Raw genomic sequence first — 19,423 nt, forward strand, 5'->3', positions numbered from 1 at the left:
AAGCAATGCCAGGGTAAGAGATTGGGGCCAACTTAGATTAGTCTCTTGACCAATTTCTTGACCAATTCCTATTGTCTAATTTCAGGGGATATTGCTTAACTTTGACAGGTTCTTCTCCTGGTTTCAGCTTAATCACTGTAGGGGCTGCGTTTTTAGCTTTTCCTGGAACCTCGGAGGCCCAGGCTCCAGGATATAATTGATCAACAATTTCTGGAGGTACTTCAAATTTTGGTTCAGCTTGTATTAATGCCAAGCTTAAAATGTTAATTACCTGGTCTTCCTTGATTTTTAATTCCATTTTTCCTTTTTCAAAAACAATTTCTGCTTCCAATTGTTCCAGCAAATCGCGACCTAACAAAGATTTTGGAGATCCAGGCAAATACAAAAATTTATGTATTCCTATCTGTTTACCCAATTTATATTTAAGCGGCCTTAGGAAAAAAGCCTTTTCCTGCTGGCCCGTAGCTCCCACTACAGTCACAAACTCTTCATCCTCTGGTATTAGCCTTTGGTTTAACACTGAATAGGACGCTCCCATATCTACCAGAAAATCCACCTCTCGTTCTATTTTCCCAAGCTTAACTTTAACCAGTGGATCCGCTAGGGTGGATTCCCCCGGTCCCCCTCACTGACCAGAGGTAACATTGGCTACGACAGCTTGTGCTCCACTCAGCTTAGGACATTGTCCTTTCCAACGGCCTATTTCTTCACAATAAGCACATTGGTCTGATCTCAGGGGCTGGCGTGAGCCTCCCTCCCCTCCTTCCAGTTCCCCAACCCCTCGCACGAAGGGAGTCATCCTGCTTTCGCAGCGTAGCTACGGTGGCTGCAGCAATAGTTTTTCCCGATTTTCATCTCTCATCCCCCTCTCTGTTCCGATATGTTCTCCAAGCTTCCTCTATCAATTTCTCCAAGTCCCTTATCTCAGGCTCTTTCAGTTTCTGAAGCTTTCACCTTATGTCTTCTGAAGATTGTCCTAGAAACAAAGAGACTAACTGTTGTCTTCCTACTTCAGATAAGGGATCTAAGGTAGTAGATTTCTGCATAGCTGCTCTTAACTGATCAAGAAACTCTGTGGGAGTTTCAGTCTGACCTTGTTTTACTGCATACAGACTTGACCAATTAACTGCTTTCAGTATCGCATTTTCAATACCAATCTTTATCCATTCTCGATATTTCTTCAACAATCGGTAATCACTATCATCATTAGGGTCCCAGCTGGGGTATGTTCTTGGTACGTGATTATCTACCACACCGGGTAAAACCCCAGCAGTTATTTGCATTTGGACCTGAGTCCGAGCAGTCTTTATTATTAATTGCTTTTCAGTTTTGGTTAAGGCACTTGCCATCAAATGGATGTCCTTCCAATCTGGATCTTGATTTTTAATAATTAACTCAAATCTTTTAGCACCTCTCTCAGGATCACCCTGATATCCTTTTACCATTTCCCTCTATGAGTCTAAATCATTCATTGCAAATGGTACTTTCATTCTTGCAGGACCGGTAGGTCCTATTGCCTGTCTTAAGGGAGCCTGGATTATTGGACTGACCTTACTCTGGGTGCAAGCTGTAATAGGAGTAAAACCTAAATCTCTCGTGTTTGTACCTTCATCAAGTTCTTTTGCACCCGTATCGTCAGTAAAATTACCTACTACGGGTGTTGGAGGTAGTAGGGGTGGTGGAAAAACAAAATCTTCTACTCTTTCCTCGGGTTCTTTTAATTTTACACATCTTTGTCCTATACTACATGCCAAACAACATTTCTTCATCTTTCCTGCAGTCTTTTTCTGCTCCTTTTCCATTGCTAACACAAGAAGATCTTGTGGGGCCAAATTAATGCCACATTCCTTCTACCATTCTGAATGATTTCTTAAAGTGAAAAACATATCTGCATATACCACCTCATCCCATTTTCCTTCTCGTCTCAAAACCAACATCAATTCTAACAAAGTGTTATAATTCAGTGTCCCATTAAAGGGCCTTTTTTCATCATCATCTAACTTATATAAAGGCCACCACTGATTGCAATATTTTATTAAAGTTTTCCTATCCACAATTCCACCTGGCGGTCCCCCTATTTTCTTCCAGTGATCCAAAATACAGCCTAAGGGGCTCTTTTTCAATATTCCACCACTTTGCTTACCTCCTATATTACTAGTTTTGATTTTTACCTTTCCAACCACAAACAACCTTAACTGTATACGTAGCCCCATTCCCTCTCATCCCAGGGAGTCCAAACCTGACACTCAGGACATTCAATATCCTCTCCACAATCTATGTGTGACCCCTGTTTGTACCATACGCATTCCAAGATATACAAGGGCATACACTCATTTCCTGGATGTAAAAGACACCATTCAAATACCCACAATTTTACGATGCACCATACAGGGACTTTCTTACACCAACAACACAAAATGATTAAAACAATCAAACTTAAACTTACAATTACAACGCTAACATATAAATTTGAGTTCCAAATCATCAGTGAGTCACACTTTGTTCATCTCCGGCCGTACCCTTTGTGGAGTTATGAAACTGCGGATCAGAACTCCACACTCACTCTGCAGCTGAGCTGCGTCTCGTTTACTCAAACACTCAATCCACAATTTTAGTTGTCGTTTCAATTTGCAATCCAAAGACCAAAATCCGCAAACGATATCCGTAATTCAGTTCTAATAACATTTACCACATCTGGTAACCAAAACCGTCAAAACCAAATCCAAAACATAAACAAAAGCACACGAGTGGGTACCAAACTTGAAGCACACGGAGTACACAAAAGCATACGGAGTGTACTGGAATAAAAGGACCCAAACGTATACCACACCAAATGTATACCAAGGGTGCTAGCTACCTGGTATACACTATCCTGCTTAAGTTTACCTTATGACTTATAGACAACTTTTCAAATGACTGGTCCCAAAATAAATATAAAAGCATGAAGAATACCTTTACTCCGTTAGATGGTCCTTGTCTGCTCCCGCAGTGATCTGATTGAGGCGAGGAGTCCCTCCGGGAAATCCCGGCGGTACCCTAGGGAGTCCTGTTCTCAGCGGTTCCTGCAGCTGAGCAGAGCAGGTCAGATCTGGGTCGCCAGATTGTTTCAAAGAAACTAATTCAATAGCTTGATTAACTAATAAGTAGGTATTCTTTATTGACAGCGCTGGGCTGGGTGCGTGGGGGATGACTCCTCCTAACACACCGTCGGGCCTAATTGTGCAGGTTAAGTACATGTTCTACATACATATTCACTAGATTTCCGGGAAATGTTATACATATTCATTAGTTTTCCAGGAAACTATTAGCATATGCAAATGTCCTTTACACAGGCGCATTGAAGGTCTCTGGTGGTCTTCAGGAGTCCTCTGGTGGTCTTCCATAGTCTTCCTCACTTGTCCGCTGCTTGACCCTCCTCAGGTGATTCTGCGCAGTATGGTCCTTTACATGTTTTGATACATCAAGGCTTGTTAGTGCTCTTGGATATCTAAGTTTTCATTAGTGATGTAAAACCGTATGGCTAGTTCAAGCTAAATTATCTACAAGGACGAGAACAAAGGCAGGAGTTCTTATCTTTTCCAGCGCTATCTATTCAAGCAAGGCCTCTGCTTGTGCCTTCTCAACAAGATCATAAATTCATCAAACATTTCATTAAGTTTTGTGATTGCTCACGGCTCCCTCTTGCTCGTCACTCCCAAGTACCACTCTCTGACAGGCTTAATCCTTGACAAACACCAGTCCTTGGTATGTAAAGTTACAGGGAGAGAATCAAGACGAGCTAGATCATTAAGCAATAAGCAGTTCGTTCTCTATATCACCACACAAACCCCATGTCAGCATTACTAGAAATTGTTTTCCTTGTAAGTTTTCTGAATTAAAGGTGGAGCTGAGCCTTGGCCATGCAGGGATGGGGGTTCAGCTGGTGGGTTTTGAGCTACAGAGCACATGTCCCCAGGAAGGGGCAAACTTCAGCCCTGTGTTTTCAAGCAGAAATGCGCTGCCTTGCAGGTTGCCTTCTCACCTTCTCACTCACTCAGCGTTTTGTAACTTGGCCTGTGTCGTGGTTTAACCCCAGTCAGTAACTAAGCACCACACAGCTGCTTACTGACTTCCCAGCTGCCCAGTGGAAAAAAAGTAAAACTCGTGGGTTGAGATAAAGACAGTTTAATAGGACAGAAAAATAATAGTGATAATAATAAAATGGCACTAATAATAACAAAAGAATTGGAATATACAAAACAAGTGAGGCACAATGCAATTGCTCACCACTTGCTGATTGATGCCCAGTTAGTTCCCAAGCAGCAGTCTGTGCCTGCCACCCCCCAGACAACTCCCCCCAGTTTATATACTGGGCATGGCATCACATGGTATGGAATATCCCTTTGGCCATTTTGGGTCAGCTGTCCTGGCTGTGTCCCCTCCTAATTTCTTGTGCCCCTCCAGCCTTCTTGCTGGCTGGGCATGAGAAGCTGAAAAATCCTTGACTTAGTATATAAACACTGCTTAGCAACAACTGAAAACATCAGTGTGTATCAACATTCTTCTCTACTAAATCCAAAACATAACACTATACCAGCTACTAGAAAGAAAATTAACTCTATTGCAGCCGAAACCAGGACAGCATGGTTTGGCTTCACATCCCCACCTACTCTCTGCAGAGGGGGAAAAGTCCCATCTCACAGAAAGGGATTAATTGCATGTCAGTATTTTTAGCCAGCAAAGCCTGAAATTATCTGAAATTGGAGCAAAGGGGAATGCGGCGCTGGGGAGGTCAGAACTGCCGGGGTAGCTGGCTGAGCTGTGCTCCCAGGTGAACGCCCAGCTGGAGCTGCAGGAGCCAATACCAAGGAAAACAAGCGCACGTGCAAAATCCAAAGCAAACAAAGCCACCCACACCCCCGAAATCTGCACATCTGCTAATGATGGGGCTGACTGGCTCACGGGGCGGCCGGCGCAGGTCAGTACTCCAAAGAAAGCCTGTGTGCATCTGTCCGTGCCAGCTTTTTAAAATAACCACAGAGCAAGCATGTTTAGTGCAAGGAGACTAAACCAGAGGCAGTTTCTCTTTGGTGTGATCCTGAAGGGGAGCCGTGCCGGCCAAGCTGCAGCATCGCCTCACCCATCTCGCCACGAACCAAGACATTTTGCAAGGCTGAACCGCACATGCTGCTCCGATGGCTGCCTGTGCCACCCTGACTTTCTCACCTGGGGTGAGTGTAGGCTGATGTCATCGTTAATGACACGACACATGGGTTTTATCCCTAAGGGTATTTCTTTGATTGAAAAATTGGGCTGAGGAGAGACCTACAGTTAATTGCTAACAGGAACAGGGAGTTGTGGGGTGCCAGCCCTGATGCAGGGCGGGAGCCAGGATAATTCAGCATTCCTTTCCCATCCAGGTAAATTGGCAACACTTTAAAAAAAAAAAAAAAAAAGGGGGGGGAGGATGCTGGCTGTGCTCTTGGAGAGCCCCTTGAAAGCAGGATCCTGGCACAACTGAGCAGGGAAATGCCGCAGCTGGAGGCAGGTACCCGGGAAGGGGTAGGGGACAGTGGGGGGACAAGGCAGAGGGGGCTGCTGGGCCCACAAAATGCTGCTCTGGCCTCCAAGCAGGGCTTTTCCCATTCAGCAAGTGCTGGCTGCCCACTCCTCCCCGCCCTGCCAGCAGCGGGGCCGAGCCCGATGAGCCTGCAACCACCCCTGAGGACCCCACCGGCACTTCGGTGCCGACCCCCAGCTGGGTCCCAGCCCCGGGAGCAGCTCCCTATTGGAACAGGGTGCTCCCTTGGATTGTTCTCATGTCCCCATTTGCCTCTGCCCCTGGGTTGGGATCACTGACAATATTTACCCACGGGGCACATTCCCCACCTGATGTCACCGGGTCCGTGCCCAGACCCATTCTGCTGACAAGCCCTATCTAAATCACCAGCACTAAATCCAAATCCCTCCTGTGGCAGTGACACAGCACCTTGCATGGGGACTTGTCTGCTGCCCCTGCGCTGCGTGCCAGGCCGCCGGCGAGAAGCGGAGACCCACGGTGGCACGCAGCCATGCCGGCGCTCGGCGGCAGGGAGTGGTTTTGCAGTACGTGAGCCCTGCTGCTCTCCACTGGGTGCGCAGCCCCCAAGAGCCCCTGGGATGTGGGGCGACACCATAACATGGTGCAGCCCCTCTCTGTGCCAGGCAGCCTGAGCAGTGTGGCTGCCTGTGCCAGGCACGTCCTTGGCAAGCCCTGTCATGTGCCAGTGTCACCTGGCAGAGAGGGGGACAGCGCAGACCCCCGGGCAGATGACAAAGCTGTGGGCATCCCAGGGAGGACATACAGCAGCTCTTGTCCAGGGTGGTTACTGCAGCTGGCCATGCCTGGGCTTGTGCTGGCTGACGGGGCTCCGTGGCCAGCAAAGAGCCGATGGCAATGTTTGGGGTGATGATTGCTCCTATAGACCCCGAGAGGAACCCCCCGGTGCGGGGCATGAGGGAGCACACCTGGGACCGGGGCTGCCCAGCAGGCCCAAGGGACAGCGATGCATCCCCTGGGATGCTCTGGGGCTGCCACCGGAGCAGGAGCTGGCGTAACCCAGAGCTGCCGCTGCGGTAGTGTGGCTCGGCCCTGCCCGGGACAGAGGACCCTGGGGTGGGTGAGTCTCTTAGGGAAGCCATTGGCTGGCTCCAGCGTCAGACGGCTGTGGAGGGGGAGCATCAGTGCAGGGCTTTTTTCCTGGAAAATCTTTAAGTGTTTGACTCAAGTCATTCCCTGGGGAAAGCAAGCGCAGCCTGGTCCCCACTGAGCTGCACAGTGGGGAGGTGATGGCACATCCGTTGGGTTTGGGACACCGCTGCCTCCCACGGCATCAGCACAGGGGGACGCCTCGCAAACCACAATTAAATGGTCCCTGCAGCCCGCTTGGCTCCTGATGTGCAGGACCCCACACCAGGAGGAGTCGTGAGTGTGCCTGGCCAGAGGGAAGAGGCTTTGGGTTTTGCTCCATGCGTCACCAGCCCGGGGGGTGACTTCTCTGTGGCTTCTCCCCAGTGTGCTGGCAGATGACGGCCAATTTTGCCCGGGTGCCGCGAGGGCAGTGGTGGCCACCGTGAGAGCCCAGGCAGAGGACAAGGGCTGCCCTGTGCTTTGCTTCTCTCTGGATTTCTCCCTGTGCGGCTTCTGCAGGGGGGTGAAGGCTTTGAATTGCTGAAACTGGCACAGTCAAACCCAGAACTTGCTCCTGCCCAGCGGGGCTGTGTTGCACAAGTGAATACTAGCGTGGGGGCATGGGCAGTTGCCTCCTCCTCCCCCCTGCAAAAGCCCTTGCCACTGGGCTGGGAAAGGTTCATTTCCTCTGGCATATTATAATCTATTAATTAGGTAATAGGCACTGTTGGTTGAGGTTTGGGTTTCACCCGCCGTGATGTCAAACAGAGGTCAGGCTCTTGGCTTGCCCGCCCTCATTTAAAGGCTGTGCTCCCCGCAGCCATTGTGAGGGCAGCGAGGGCATCTCTGCTGCCTGCCCCGTGCTTGGCATGGGCACGCGTTAGTGCTTGGCAAGGAGTGTGTTGGTATGGCTGTTTGTGGTGCAGAAGATCCTCCCTGGGGTCGCAGGGATGGGGAAGGAGCACAGAGGGTCTCCAGGACATCCTCCAGCATTCCGGTTCAATGGGGGACCGCACGGAGGTTGGGGTGACCCTGGCATCACCCCGTGCTCGGGGTGTTCCCAGTTTTGCCCGCCAAGGGAAGGAACGTGTGCTGCTGGCTGGCACGACAGCAGGATGGCAGTGCTGGCTGCAGCCCATCCCTGTTCCCAGCACATCCATGGCTATTTTTACAGTGCAGAAACATTGTGCTCCCAATGCCATGGTTTAGCAAAGGTACTGGGATGGATCAGATTAACGAGAGCAGCTTCCTCATGATCTGGAAAGGTGCAGGGAGTCAAGGGCTGGGGGGGCTCTGGCGACCCTGGGGGTGGTCCCACAGCCTCATTAGCTGTTGGGGGACCCAGAGCCTGTACCTGGAGCAGCGGTAACATGCAGCCAGGCTTTCCCTGGCATGCAATCTGGCGAAATCCTGGCCTAGGTGGCTGGGGAAGGCTCACTCCATTTCAGATGGAGGAGAGCCAGCTGCCCTGTGAGGGCTTGCTGCATTGCTATCAGTGCGTCCACTCACCACTGCAGCTCTCCTCTCTTATTTTAATTTGCTTTTCTCATTTGCTGCATTGTTATTTTGTCCTGAAAGAGCTCTAGGAGGTCACTTTGCATCCGACCCGCCGGGAGGAAGCAGGGCTGCCCCTCCGCTCTCCCCACTCCCCAGCGTAAGGAGGCCTTTCTTTTCCCCCTTTATTTTAGTGCTTTGATGTCCTTATAATTTATTTTTGCAGCAGAGTTGTTTTCATGATAAAATGGAAATGTTTCCCGTGGGTGGCTTAAAAATGAAAGGCTGAGTGAGGAGGCTAAAAATAGCCCCGCATGAGCCGCTGGCTGAATGAGCCACTGGGCTGGGCAGGGGCTGCCTGCTTGCTGAGCTGGGGAGGGGACCTGGTGGTCCCCAGGGCTGTGACCATGGGGAGCCTCACCGATTGTTAACCCTCCCCACGCCGGCGCACGTGGGCTGGTTCATCGAGCTCTGGGTTGCTTTTCTGTGGAGCTAGGCTTGGTTATGCTGTGTTTGGGGCAGACATCCCCTCTCCCGGTGTGAGCCCTTGTTGCCTGGGTGAGGACACGGAGAATCCCCACGGTACCATTGCTAAGGGCACAGAGCACACGAGGCAGCCAGGGCAGTGCAAGTGGGGGGTGCTGAAGCCCCCTGCCTGTTCTCACCCCTGGGAAGGAGAAAGCCTGGAGCTGATGAGCAGGATGACGCTAATGGGCCGTAATTCGGTAGCTGGGTCTGCCCACCCCCCTGCCTGGCTGCCAGCCCTAGCTTCTCTCCCCAGGGGTGCACCGAGGGCTGCCTCCGTGGGAGCTGAATGTGTCCTGTGTAGGACGTGGCTGTCAGCCTTTATCCACTGGAAGTGATGCTGCCAGGGAGAGGTCTCCCAGTACTGTCTCTCCTTACACGAACCAACTGCCCCGCTAGCAGGAAAGTTCAGCCCCATTTACCCTGTTGACTCATCTTCTTCCCTTTCATCTTCTCTCAGAAGCAGCTTATTATACGTGGCTATAAATAGGGTTTGTTCCTGATTACATGTGCCCAACCATTACTGTTTCTCACCCAGGCGTGACGTGAGCAGATAGCCTCCCGGCAGGGATGCATAACACTTCGTTATGGCTGTGGGAATGTGAGTGGGTGGGTGGGCTTGTCTGGGTCTACTTCCTTTTATTTTTGATGGCAGTAGCTCTGTGGGTGCCTCTGACTGAATCTCATTGCAGCATCCCTTTCTGCTGCTCACCCACATCTCTTCTGTCCTCCAAGTGCTGACCCCCAAATCCTGCTGCCGTTTGCCGGGGCACTGCTGAGTGTCTCCCACTGTCCTGGTGCTACAGAGCAGAACTGTCCAGGCTGTGACCTTGCGGCACAGCAGCTGTGAGCAGCTGGGCAGCGTGGCAGGTCCCTGTCTCTGGGGTGGGGGATGGCATCCCACGCTTTGGTCACATCTCAGCAGCATCCAACGTATTTCCTGAGAGCAGCTTCGGAGCCCTGTAAGTGTGCCAGGGATGGCAGGGAGACCATCATAGGAGCTTTATTCCCCGCATAGGTGCTCTCAGGCTGCGATCGAGTCACCCTGCAGCCATCTCTGACGAGGTGCCGGGTAGGCTGGCCTGGCACAGCAACACTTCTGGGAAGCGGTGGCACATCATTCAAAGGCGTTTGATATAAATAGATGTGAGGCTGAAACCGAAAGCTGTAATCGTGTGCGCGCCAGCACAAGACGGGAGTGGGTAAACACAGGTGGCTGCCGCGTCCGCCAAATGGGTCCCTCCTGAAATACAGCTCAATGATACAACTGGCATCCCATAACGGTGGCCCGGTGACACAAATACCCCCAGCGTGGCTGTGAGATGGGGAGCAGGATGAAGGTGCCAGCAGAGCCTACAGCCCTGCTGGGATGGCAGTGAGAGATCGCAGGGCTGATGGGGACCTTCAGCCTCCTCTTCCTCCTCCATTGAAATCTACCCTGGGAAGTTATGGACACTGAAAATCCCAGTAGGGATGAGCTGACCCCAACCGTGAGCCCTGTGGTGCTGGGGATGTTTGCTGGGGTAGCGGTCTCTGCAGACTTTGGAATGTGGGGGCTGGCGATGCAGCTCACATCCCCCGAGGTGTGGTGAAGTCAGCCGTTTACTTGGAAATTACTCTCAGCTGAAGGCAGGCGAGGTTAAATTGCAAATGAAAGTCAAATATTTACAACATTCAAATTAGCACTGTGATCAGCTGGGCTGGGAAACCTTGTGCACCGATTCCTATGTTGCACAGAGATGTTTGCAAGCTGGCGGCTTTGCCCTGCTCCGGTCCTGCCACAGAGAGCATGGACCCGGCTGGCCTCACTTCCCAGTGCTGCCCTTGAGGGATATCAGTTCCCTGCATGTTTTCAGTGCCAGTCCACAGTGGGTGAAGGTGCTGGGGTGTACTGCCAGGTTTTTAAGGCCAGGAAGAACAATGATCTCCATTTAGTGGATGTGCTCCATAATAGGGACTATTGTAACTCTCACATTCCTTGGTCACCATTTGGGTGGTTAATTACCCTTGCTCTTAAGTAAACAGATAATTGTGCATTATTTAAGGGTGGATGTTGAAGAGACAAAAGATGAGGTATGGGCTCTGCTTCGCTCATTCACAGCGGCTCCTCCTGGCCTTGCCATGCAGGGTGAGGACGGATGGCTGGTGCCAAGTCTCTTGCATGGGGCTGCATTTCCAGACCCTGGGCCACCACTGCAGCTCTGCTCTCAATCTCCTCCGACACTTTGGGGAGCGTGTCTCCATGGATCTGGGGTGATTTTTGATGAATTTGTGTGACTCGGTGAATAGGGAATTGATCACTTGCCAGCAGGGCTGGCGTCACCATCCGGCGTGAGGGAAACGGGATGGGAACAACCAGTATTTATTAAGGAGCTGGCACTGGAAGGGAAGCACCCTGGTGAGAGCCCTGGGGAAGCGGCTGGGACCGGAGAGGCTGGGTTTCCTGGCAGATTTAGGCAGCAAGATCTGGGCAGCCTCAAGCTGGTGGAAGCAGAAAACCTTATTGCCCTGATTACTGCTGTGCCGTGGTTTCTAGTTTTTCTTTGCATTGATGGCCAGAGACTTAATGGTTTTAACATCAGGGCTGAGATGCTGGAAGCTGCTCCAGCGATAAGGAGCCCATCAGGGCAGGGATGTGTGAGCTCACGCTGTGATGCCCCCAGGACTCCATTTCCAAAGCCCTCAGGGATAAGAAAGGCAGGAAAGTGAAACAACCACAAACCCACACTTTGAAGAACTTCTCTGTTCACCTAAAATAAAGGGGGAAAAGAGCCTAAGCACGTTTCCCATCTTCGCTGGGACAGCCCACAGCAGTGAGGCTGCCTTGAAGCTGCCCAAGTAGAGATGCAGGATCTGGGACTCTGCAGGAGGGTGAAGAAAACTCTCCTGGATGGGTACCCACACATCACACGGGTGCAGTCCGGCTCTGCCCGCGATGCCCATCAGCTGCGGCTCTCCCGGGTGGCACTGGCCACAGCAGGGTGGTGTGAGCTCTGCCCCAGAAGCCCCAGATGGGGCAAGCAGGGCCGGAGCTGCTCCGAGGGGGCTGCAGCCCTCTCCGAGCACCACAAAGCACGTCCCCGCGAGGTGATGACAACAGACGACAACAATCCCTGCCGGCTGTCGGCAGAGGTGCTCCGCCGGCTTCACAAGCAAGGGTGAAGCGAGCCTCTCGTCGCCTTTGTGAGGACAGGAAACCCAGCGCGAGCCCCGGCCGGCTCCCTGCGGCTCACGGCACGCGTGCACGCCGCCGGCCTCGCGCCTCCCCGCCGGCACAGCGCCAAGCCGCCTGCGATGAGGGAACCAAAACGCTGTGGCCAGGAGGATTTTGCAGGCTTTCATTAACCTTGGCCCAGATAGAGTTTGGTTTAATAATCCCTGCACAGATTGCCCAGATCAGGGCAGCGTTCGCCTCATCTCGGAGATGAGAGAGAGAAAATCGTCAGGAATATTTTTTCAGATCAGTTCACCAGCTCTGTGACCCCGCTGACAGATTTGGCCTAGGAGGGGGGCAGCAGCCGAAACACAGCTCACGTTCCTCCCATCTCTAGCGTGGCTGCTGGGCCCGCTCTGCTTGCAAGCCTGCCCTACTTTGGATCAGCCCACAACATCCTTGATTTTGAGGTCAGTGACAGCTGCTGGCAGGCCTGGCCTTATGCCGTGTTTACTGTTTAAGCAGCTCAATGCAAAGACAAAATGAACAGCTTCCTTGGGCTGCTGTAGCTGTTTCATTGTTCCTGCTGAGGAACTGAGGATGAATTAGTATGGGGCTCAGGGCCTCCACACAGCTGTGGCCATTTGCACCGGATGAGGCTTTGGTCCTTCTACTTAATCCTGGGTTTGGTTACTGAGCCCTCACTAATAACTGCTTTATGCTGGGCTCACGTATAATCTGCAGCGTAACTCTGCTACTCCTTTTCCCTTGGGGGATGGAGGGGATCTTTGCAGCTCTCCAGTGACCTTCCGCATCCTCTTCCCTCCAGGGGACGCAGGGCTTTTCTGGCGAGGCGTTCGCCCCACGCCGCTGCAATGCACCCCCTGCCAGCCCTTCCCTGGGCACGAATACACCCTCCAGTCCTTCTCCATCGCCAAACCCTCCTGCTGCCTCGCTGGGAGAGCCTTGGCCCCGTGGTGACAGGCAGCCGAGGAGCGGCGGGAGGCCAGCAAGACGTCATCTCTGTGCTGGGAGCACACAGTGTTCCCTTCTGCAAATGACTCGGGAGGAAGGAATTTAACTCAGAATTTCCTCCTTAAGAGCGCCGGCCCTTGTTCTGGGCAGAGTCTTCTGGAAGAGGGATTTTGGCCCGCTGGGATGCAGAAGGAGGGCAGGGGGTGGCTCGGGGGACCAGGATGCTGCTGGGGAAGGGTGGTCGTCCCGGTTGGATCCCCCTATTTCCTCACTTCTGCTAATAGCTCATGCGCAGGTTTCTGTAGCCCCGGCTACCAGGCAGGCTCAGAGATGGAGAGGTGGGGAGAAGGGAGGTTAAAGTTTGCCATAGCTCAGGCAGCCCCTGTGGGGCCCCAGAGGTGCTGGTATGTACAGTGACAGTGTCAGCGCACAGTGACAGTGTCGGCGTGCCTGGGGAGGCAGGCGAAGCATTTGCAGCCTTGCAGGCATGCCGAGGGCTGGCTGCAGAGATCCCCTGCCTCTCCTCGCTGCCCCCGGGGCTGCATTGCTCGCCCCACGTTAGCTGCCGGCAGCTCTCCACCCAGGGGCTGCCGGTACCCCAGTGCCTGATGCACAGCACCTTTGCAAAGAGGAGCAAGGCAAACCTTCCTCTTTGCCACGTGGCTGCTCATGCCATCTCATGGCCAGAGCCACCCTTCCATGTGGCCAGCCAACACGTGAGTCACTCTTGCCCAAAAGCAAGAGCCAGTTGCCAGGCTAGAAATCGTGACTTCCCTGCAGGAGAAGCTCTCTCTGTTACTTGGTCCAGAGCCGTGATGTTCTGCTTTTGCTTGCTGCTGTTTCAGCTCTGCAGTGGCCTGGGTACTGGGAACAACTAGCATAATTAGCACTTTTGGTGCCACTTGCTTGTCATAGGCATTGAAGCCCTTTGCAAATTTCTCTGTAAGAAGTAGGTCAGCATAAACTCTCTCTTTGGAAAGAGATGAAGCACAGAGGATTAATTAACTTGCTTGGTATTGCACAGCCAGGCAATAGCAGTGCTGCCGGAAAGCATCCCCCGGTCCCAGGGGAAGCGGGGGCTCTCATGGCAGGGTGCTTCTTCTCCCCGTCAGGCACCAGCACAGCTGAGATACTCCTTGTTTGCTCCCCCAAACCAGACTCCATCCAGCAGCTTGCAAGTGCAGCCTGGTCATCTGCTGGCTGAGTGATAAAATTCCCATCCTTACAGCCCTGCGGCTTGCGGTCGCTGATGCCTGGATGTTCACAGCCAGTGCCTGTTTCAAAGCAGCAGAAGCTAGCAGTGATGTAACCCAGCACTAAAAATAGCCTGAGGAAGAGTCCCTGAAGCAGCAGCAGAAACTGCAGGGAAGGGATAGATGGGAGGGCTGAATTCACAAGAAATTACATTCCCAATCGATGCTGATTCAGTCCATCATCTTGGCATTGCCTGGAGCCCTGATGCTCCAGGGGCAATGGGCCAGGAACACTTGCTGCTGCTGGTTCCCTGGGCCCTGGAGACATGATGGAGCATGTTCATCCCAGCTGAGCGCACACCGCTTATCCCCATCCTTCCCAACTCTCATGTGGGTCTTCTGGTTTGTACCCTTAGCCATGGAGAGTTGGTGGGGAAAACTATAGCCAGGTGGTGGGCAGGATGGAGAGCCTGCAGCAGGAGCAGGAGGGTGCAGGTTCCAGCCATGGACACACATATTACAGCATTTTCTGGCAGAGGACAGTTCTCTTATCAAGTGGAGAAATCTGCTCAAGAAGTCCCCTGTGAAAGAACTACGAAATCTGCAATAGCTGAGCCAGCTCCTCCATGGCACCCATCACACGAGGCTGAGCTTCCCTGCATGGCCATGGCCCTGAGGGGGCTTGTAGCCCCAGAGCTCGCAGCCGCTGCCGGCCTGCCCCGCAGCACCACGGGCTCTGCCATGAGCACTGTCAGCTCTTCAGTGGGGACAACTCCATCAAGGGGAAGGATTTTGCTCTTCCATGAATAAAGAGGGTTTATTCTGAGGTGGGCTGGACCTCCTTGTTTAGGAGAACCTGGTAGAGTTTTCCCTTCCAGGTGGAAGGAAAAGGCTCATCTACAAAGCTAAAAGATACATGGGGGTATGTTCTGACTTCCACAGCATCATCTCCTCCCTGATGGCTGGAGTAAGGGGCAGACTGGTAGGTGGCTGCTCAGAGGAAAACTAACAGGAGGAGCAGGCAAGGGGAAGGAACAGGAGGAAAAACACACCCAAGCTTCTCCACAGGAGATAAAATGAGAGAGCAATGGGGGGCTGCCTCCAGGGACAGACCAGGGAGGGTGAAAGGGAGGGAGGCCTTGGTTCCAGTGGTGGGGGATTAGTACCAGAGCGTCTGTAGCACGAGCCTGGGGTTATTCAGTTGCTGCAGGCTTGGTGGGCAGGGAATGGAGCTGCCAGTGAGTCTGTGCCATCACAAGCCAGAGCCACACTTGATTTCTGCAAGAAAGCAGGTATCACAGACGGTGCCTGGCCCATCTGGGGCGAGATGGATGGCGGTGAGGCATCACGAGCCCTTTCCTTCCTGCACAAAAGGCGCCCTGTGATGTGTGAAATACAGACAGTCCCCTCCCAATCGCTATTTTTGCCAGCATTTATTTCTCTTGTTTGACTTACTGGTGCAAAATCTTGCAAGCATTAAATTTGTTGAATGGGGACGAGAAGTTTTCTGTAACCCGTTCTTCACCCAGGGGCATTCAATGAGGGGTGTCTGCAGCTGCTGAGCCAAAGCTTCTGACCTTGTCTTGCCTGCAGATGCCTCCCAAAGGGTCTGCTGGGACTGACCCTGATCCCACAGAAATGCAGCAGGAGCAGGATCTGTGGTATATCTCTGGGGAAAACCAGGCTGTGCAAAGTGGCTGTAGAAGCGAAAATGGAAACTGAAGGCTAGGGGTGGCAGGTTTAAAGCACCTGAAGGACAAGCTGACTTATTTTGATTGATATTTATATCTGAACTGGCTTTTCCCTGTCCTAAATAGTCTGCATTGCTGTGCTGTGCTGAGCAGTACTGGTGACATTTCGGCAGTGCCAGGCGGGTAGGTGTGGCAGGGTGTGTGACTCCAGGATGCCAGCCAAACCCAGTATCACCCAGCTTGGGAAGTTCCCAAAATGTTCCCTGGAGGAGTTTCAGCGCTGAGTCGTGCTCCTCTTTGCATGCTGGGGAGTTGGGGCTGTTTTGCTGAAGGTGAAGCCATGAAATTGTGACTGTATAGAGGGCAGAGAGCAGTGCCTTGGGGCAACCACACGAGCTGCTTCGTGGCGAGGTCTGGGTGCACCAACAAAGACCGAGGGTCTCTGGGCAAAGCCTGGAGCGGAAAGCGCAGTCCCAAACGTGGGAGTCTGGCCCTATGCACCACCATGATAAACATACTTATTCCACAAATAATAACACAAATAGAGAAAATTATTCCAGCCTGATGGAATGGCCATTATGCTGCTGCCCAGCCCTGTTGGGGAAAGGAGTGGAGGGATTTATTCACCAAGGAGTGCCTAAGGGAGGCTCAGAAAAAGGAGAATCAGACGGCGAAGCTGCAGGAGGCCACGCGCTGGGGAACGGAGCTGCCGCAGCCTACGAGCACAAGAGGAAACCGAAACTGCCGGCTCTTTCCAGCTTCAGCTGCTGCTGAGATGGTCACCCACGGAGCACGGCAGCACTGACACGGAGCAAGGGGCTGACCCAAACCTGTGGATTTGGGTTTTCACTCTGGCTGCAGAGTCTGCAGCAGGGCCGTGAGCTGCCCCAAACACGCGTCCCACCAGCCTGACAGATTCCCAGCACCCTCTCCCAGAAGAGCTGGAGGACCACATGTGGGTGATGCCACCGTGCCAGAGTGGCCACGGCTGCGTGCCACCAGTGTTTCCAGTGTGCGCTGGGAGGTGGGGTCCCACAGGAAGCTCTGCCTGTGCATTTACAGGCTCTGCCTTGCCCCGCAGGAAAACTTAGAAAAGACTGTGTGGAAAAAAACCCTCTGGCCTCTCCTAACCTTTGGGCACTTGCTATCTATGTATTGTTCTTTTTGTGTGTTTTTTGGCAAGTGATTGTTTTATCCTACAATAACACATGAATTCTGCTGTGGCAGCAGTTCACTAGGTAAGAGAGTCCTGCTGGAGAGTTACAGCCTCAGCAGACGGGACTGGTGAAGGGAGGGGAGCAAGGGAACACAGCAGTAACTGGCGTTTTGTTATTGAGAGCCCAAGCCGAATCTCCATTAGCAGCCCACGGACACCGTCTCCAGGGCTCAGGATGGCTGAATGGGCAAGGGAGGCTTTCTGGGGCTGGGGGGCTCATTCAGGACACCCAGGAATGGGTCTGACAAGAGTCCTTGCTCTCTGAAGAGGTCTGAAGATCTCCCTGGGACAGGCCAGAGTGTTGTTTGCATGTGTCGCTGGCTCAGAGGCAGCCCTTTGTTGCTGCCCTCTTTTCTGATTGCTTTCCTGAATCTTGCCCGGACAGTGGAGCAGGCTGCAGCCCCGTAGCATTCAGCCCTTTCCCGGCAGGTGAGCAGCCCGCCTGGCTGGGCACTGCCGCCGTCCCCGTTTTCCGCGCACCGTGGATCACGTGTGCTCCCTGCTTGCCTGAAGCATAGCCAACAAATTAAACCTTAAACCATAAGTTACAGATGTTTTTGCTTGTGGTTCCTGGGTCTGGTCAGATCAGTTAAAAGGAACTTGGGGTGGAGAAAAACCTTTCCATTAATCACAGACTTTTGCAGGAAAGCACAGATCCTTCACCTGCGATCCCTCGCGCCCTGGCTCGTAGAGCAGCAGCTGTCAGCTCTCCATTTCTGCAGCTCTTGAGAAATCCCAGAGCTGAGCTTCCATCCCAGTAAACAAAGTCCAGTTGTGTTTTTCTTCTGTGACTCATCCATCAATTTGTAATTGCTCAGGAGTAATAGAAAGTGCCTGGCAAGGGACAGGCCTGCCTGGTGGGCGGCTGAACTGCTGGGGCTCAGGCAGCTGGCTTTGCTGCTGCCCCGCGCAAAAAAACTCATCGTTATCCTTCTTCTTCCAGCTCCATTCTCATAATTATTATTTTTGACCCTGAGAGGACTGAGGATAGAGCATGGAATCTATTTCCGTGCAAGACATCTTTAAAGCATGACATTTCCCTGCTACTTCATTAAATTAAGTGCTGTCCTTCTTTAGTGGCCTGGCTTTTTGAGTCCTGAATCACACACATCGTCTGATGAAATGTTTTGCAAGTAAATAATAACTAGAACCATGTGCATTAATTTGAACTACCACAGGCACGATAAAAATGGCATGGACCACACCATGCAGACAAAGCACAGGATTAAGACTGTGGGTGAGGACTATGCAGTTAGAAAACTGTATTGAGTTGGAACTGGGCTGATTTGGTGACAAGTGGCTGAATTTTGTGGGGTTTATATTTTTTTGATTCAGGGTCTCAGTTTTCATATAAACAAAATTTTGCAACGCTCATCATGGCAAGAATAATATTGAACTAGGGAACTCCATAACAGTCCCCTGTTGCCTGTAAAAGGAACAGTTCCTAGATCCTTATCAGGGGAGAAAAAAAATGAATATGCATGAACTTTGTGCTCAAGGGTGTTTTCTATGGATCGTGCATTTGACATAGCCCAAGAGGGAGAAGTATGCTCTGCCACTTCGTATATTGTACCAGTTCTGTAAATAACGGGAAGTGCTTGTTCCTTTAACTGTCAATCTGGCACTTTTCACCAGCTCTTTAAAAATTTTTATCTATATATACACACAAGCACACACAGTGCACACAAGTGAGAGGAAGGTGTTTGTGGAAGCATGATGTTATTGCCTAATCATTTTGTGAATTATTTTGGCAGTGGGAGAAACAGGCACCTTTCTGCCTGCCTGTGTAAGCAGATCTTCACCAGCTCAAACACTGCATCTCCTTTGTCTCGGCGAGGAGGAGTGTTGAGGAGCAAGCATTGCTATTGCAGTGACTCCTAGAGCTAAGCGTCTTATATTCAACAGCCTCACGTCATTGCTCAGGGTGAAATGTTCTCAAGAGGTGGTGAGGGGTCAGCTGGAGTGCCAGGCAGCCAAAGTATCAGCCTTGCTTGTGTGTCTGGGGGCATGGTTAGCTGGAGGTTCATCCTAGAGCTGATGGGATGGGGAGCTGGAAGTTTAGGAAGTGAACATGAGCCGTGTGCAGGCAAGGGCAGTGGGGGAATGAAAGGCTTGCCAAGCTGAGGTCAATGTTGACGTCTTATCACAGGCATGAACTGTATCAGGGAAGCTGATCGCGAGCGAGGAAGGAGATGGCTGAGTGCCTGGCATAGCCTGGAATTGCTCCCCCACTAATTAAGAGGAACGGAAAGAAGCATAGCGAGGAGCAAGGCTTGAGGAAACCTAATGCTTCCCAATGAGGACGTGGGAATATTCCCAGCCTCTGGAGGGATCGTGCAGCCACTCACTGGGGAGGGGTCCCATCAGGTGGCACCTCAGCTCCCCTCTCCCCATGGCTGGGGAACATAAATCAGACGTGAGCCCTGGACCAGCTCTGGGCTTGCAAACGAAGATTAAAACTAGTAGCATGTGTCAATAATCTCCAGCCGTAACTGCCAGTCTCTTGAATAAATTACAGACCTGCTC

This window comes from Accipiter gentilis, chromosome 23 (genome assembly GCF_929443795.1).
Source record: "Accipiter gentilis chromosome 23, bAccGen1.1, whole genome shotgun sequence".
Classification (NCBI taxonomy): Eukaryota; Metazoa; Chordata; class Aves; order Accipitriformes; family Accipitridae; genus Astur; species Astur gentilis.